Source organism: Cervus elaphus, chromosome 21, assembly GCF_910594005.1.
Source record: "Cervus elaphus chromosome 21, mCerEla1.1, whole genome shotgun sequence".
Taxonomy (NCBI): Eukaryota; Metazoa; Chordata; class Mammalia; order Artiodactyla; family Cervidae; genus Cervus; species Cervus elaphus.
Genome location: NC_057835.1, coordinates 23,789,565 through 23,794,013, shown reverse-complemented (window position 1 = coordinate 23,794,013; position 4,449 = coordinate 23,789,565).

Sequence of the window (4,449 nt, the reverse complement as noted above, 5' to 3'; positions counted from 1 at the left end):
AGGGTCAAGGTCTACCCTGATCTCCCTCCTCCAATCCTGGCCACATCCAGGGACCTTCTCCAACCTGGTTTGCATGCGTAATTTGGAAAGAATATGATAAATCTGCCAATACATACGTATTAATGATATGTGTTTCTCTTAAAAAGTGAAAGTGTGAGTCGCTCAGTTATGTCTGACTCTTTGTGACCCCATGGACTGTAGTCTGCCAGGCTTCTCCATCCATGGGATTCTCCAGGCAAGACTACTGGATTTCCCCTACCCAGGGATTGAACCCAGGTCTCCTGAATTGCAGGCAGATTCTTTACCATCTGAACCCTGGTTTACCCTTTACTATCTGAACCAGGGAAGCCCTGGTTTAAGTTTCTCTTAAACGAGCCACCAAAAGAAAGGCCTCTGGCTGGGTCCAAAACCAGGATGCACGTCCTGAGCTTCTGGGGAAGTCAGACACACAGAAGAGGTCGTGGAGAAGCTGGCCCCTCCACTGCTGTCCACAGCCCTGCCCCAGACTGGTCTGAATCCAGCCATCCCTGAGGCTGGGCAGGGCAGCATCATCAGGCTGCTGGGAGACATTTTTCTCTGCTGAGAACATCCCCACCATCCCTGCAAGGGGCCACCAAACTCTTCTGCCACTCATTAGCTGCTCTGACAGGGTGGAAAAAAGTGTAGGACACCTTCCCAGCCAGCAGGTGCCTGATGCCCGCTTCCTCCCCTCTGCCCTGTCTGAGGGCTCTGGTCACAGGCGCTGACCACAACCAGACTGGTCCACCTCTTGCCACCCACTTTCCCCTCCCCTCCACGACTCAGACGGGGCATCACCACTTGGCATTGTCCTCCACTGGCCTCTGGCCCCCAGGATAGGGCCTTTGCCATGTTATCCATCTGAACAAGAGTCTACTTGAGAAGAAGGTCAGGTTCAAGGTGGAGAGAAAGATCGATCTGTGATGAGTTAGCAGTTTGCTCATCCAGTGTCTCATAAAGTGTGCTTGGCTGGTCTAGGGAATTGGGCTCTAGGACTCTACAATTATAATCTAGAAACTTGTGGTTATCATCTAAAAACATATGGTACCAGTTATAAAAATGTCTTCGTCATAGTGAAATTTTGACTTGAAAGATATATTCATAGGATAAAAATTTACTTTCTAAAGTAAGTTACTCTCAAAGTAATTTTTTTTCATTTATTTTTTATTAATTGGAGGCTAATTACTTTACAATATTGTAGTGGGTTTTGTCATACATTGACATGAATCAGCCATGGAGTTACATGTATTCCCCATCCCGATCCCCTCTCCCACCTCCCTCTCCACTCGATTCCTCTGGGTCTTCCCAGTGCACCAGGTCTGAGCACTTGTCTCATGCATCCAACCTGGGCTGGTGATCTGTTTCACCATAGATAATATACATGTTTCGATGTTGTTAAAAAGAATTCATTTGAATCAGTTCTAATGAGATGGATGAAACTGGAGCCCATTATACAGAGTGAAGTAAGCCAGAAAGATAAAGAACATTACAGCATACTAACACATATATATGGAATTTAGAAAGATGGTAATGATAACCCTATATGCAAAACAGAAAAAGAGACACAGATGTACAGAACAGACTTTTGGACTCTGTGGGAGAAGGCGAGGGTGGGATGTTTCGAGAGAACAGCATCAAATTAATTTTTAAGTAATTAGGGCTAGATCCTGAGGGGCGGGGGTCTGCAAATCCTGGGTTGCTCACATTTTTTCTTTAAAAGAAAAAACTTGGATATTATCCAAGTTTCAAAAAATATTAGAACATGAAGTCTGATCTTAACGATGTAAACTGCATTCACAGAAAAAAACTGAAAGAAAACACAATAAGGAGTGAACACTGGATATTTCCAAAGGGAGCCATGGATAATTTGTTATTTCCATGCTGTAAAATCTGCAGGCTTCACCTTTATCTTAGAAAGAGAAGAGTAACTTTTAAAAATATATCAACTATGTGCAAACACAATTACAAACAACATTCAAAATTTAGCAATAAAGTTGCCAAGCAAAACCCTAAAAGGACTTTCTATTAATGGGAAAAAAATTTAAGAAATCGTTATTTGGGAGGTTTCTAAAGTTCTTTGATTTATATTTTCCTGCAAAAGCGTGTAGGTCTGACATTGTTCATGTTGGAGAATTTTCTCAGAATACATATTGGATTACTCAGGAGATGATGCAGAAAAAACCATAGTATGGAGTGCATCATATGCTGTAGCTGACAAACTGTGTTCCCGAGCTCAGGGACAACGACCAGGACGGGAGAAGAAGAGGACGAGCAGGTGGGGACACACAGGAAATAAAATGGGCTGTGTGCTGAAAATCCTTAAAGCTACATGTTGGGAAAACTGGGTTCATGATACTGCTTACTTTAGTATGTGATCGAAATTTTCCATAATAACTGTTTAAAAAATAAAAGCATGAAACTAGTCACTCAGTGAGATGCTATTCTCCACCCCTCAAAATGGCTATCAAAAGATCAATAACACCAGCAGTGGTCCAGACATGGAGCCCTGAGAATGCTTGAACAAAACAAATCTGATTAGGAGAAAAAGGCTCTTTGGAGTGAAGCCGGCATTTTCATACACGGATTGGGTAGAAACTTCAGGGGTTTATTATCTATGCCACAGCCTAAATCTTTTCCTGCTTGGACAAACATTCGTGTTTAAGTCACGTGTATGTATATTTGGAGATGATACTCATGTGTGTCTGCGAGTGTGCGTGCTTATGTAAAACTGACAACACAAAATTCACTCCTCCCATCCTTTCTAGATGTGATTAACTTGCTTCGATCACAAGCAATATCAGACTAGCCCAAAACTTGCGATGAGCATGCAACTGTGATGTCTTAATAATTATGACCTAAAGAACACAAACCCTTGTTAACACAGTGTATACATCATGGACGTTCACGTATACGTGTATCCGCTGGAAAGTGTTAGTCACTCAGTCATGTCTGACTCTTTGTGACCCCAGAAACTGTAGTCTACCAGGCTCCTCTGTCCATGAATTCTCCAGGCAACAATACTGGAGTTGATTGCCATTTCCTTCTCCAGGGGATCTTCCCCACCCAGGGATCAAACCTGTGTCTCCCTCATTGCAGGCAGACTCTTTACCAACTGAGCCACCAGGGAAAATGGAGATCCCTATATTAACTTATCACTTAGTACCTGCATACATAGAAAGAGTCCATATGACCCAATGCTGAGCGTTGGATGTTTCCAATTTTTTTTAGTTCATTTACTTAACATGTAATAAAGTCACCAGCACTGTACTGAATGTGTTTTCTATTTAAAAAATAGAAAGAGATATTTAAGAGACAAAGGAGAAGGAGTCCAAGGCTGAATTATGATAATTCTAAAGTTCTGGTATAATTATGGTGCATTATGATCATTCAGACCTGACAGTTTATACTGAACTATCATGTTATAATAAAGTATTCTTTGAGCTCAGTAATTATGACTTTTTTTCTAATTTTCCAACATTTTATATACAGGTTTTATTTTCATAATTTTACAAATGTGCATATAAGCACTAGGATTTTATCTTTAAAACACAAGTTGAAATAAAGCACAGAAGAGTAAAAACGTAGGCATGGATATGGATACAGATGGAAATGTAGCTACAGAGATAGATCAGGATGTAGACAGGATATGGTTACGAATGCAGATGTAGGTGTGGGTATGGGGTGAAGATGAGGACGGAGGGAGACACAGAGGGAGACGGAGTCAGGGAAGGACAGACTGGAAGCCCAAGTGACCACTGCCTAGGTCCAGCCCCTAGCAGAGCAGAGAGCCCAGAAGCTCCTCCTGCAATTTTTCCAATCATGACAACCCCCCTTCTCACCAAAAGGAGCCGCAGTGCGGGTTTATGCCACCAGTTTGTCTGCCTGGCTTGTTACTATGTATAAATAGAACCACACTGTGTAAGTTCTCTGTTGTGCACTGCCTTCCTTGTTTCAACATTCCGTCTGTGATTCACCCCGCTGCTGAACGAAGCTATTGTTCACTCTAGGTCCAGGCCTGCAGATCTCACAAGAAACAAACCCATTTTGCTGAAACGGACATTTGAGTTATTTCCGATCAGGAGCTATTATTATTACAAATGCCACTGAACAATCTTGAAGGAAGTTCTCGCTGCTCTGTGTACGCATGTCTTGGGGTGTATACATGAAGGAGAAGATTTTTTATAGGGAATACCAAACTTCTCCCAAAGTGGTCCTTGTTAAAAGAAAGACACTGAGACCTAGGGTTTATGGACCCAGGAGAACCAGGACTCTCATTTGAGAATTTATTTAAATTATTAATTTGACAATTACTTAAGAAACAAATTCTACTTTGTGAATATTTTTCCCACTGAAATGTGTCACTATGAAAGAGAAGTCCTTGTACTGTCTCAGTGTGGACATGACTGAATTCTCTGTTACACTCTGAGCCCC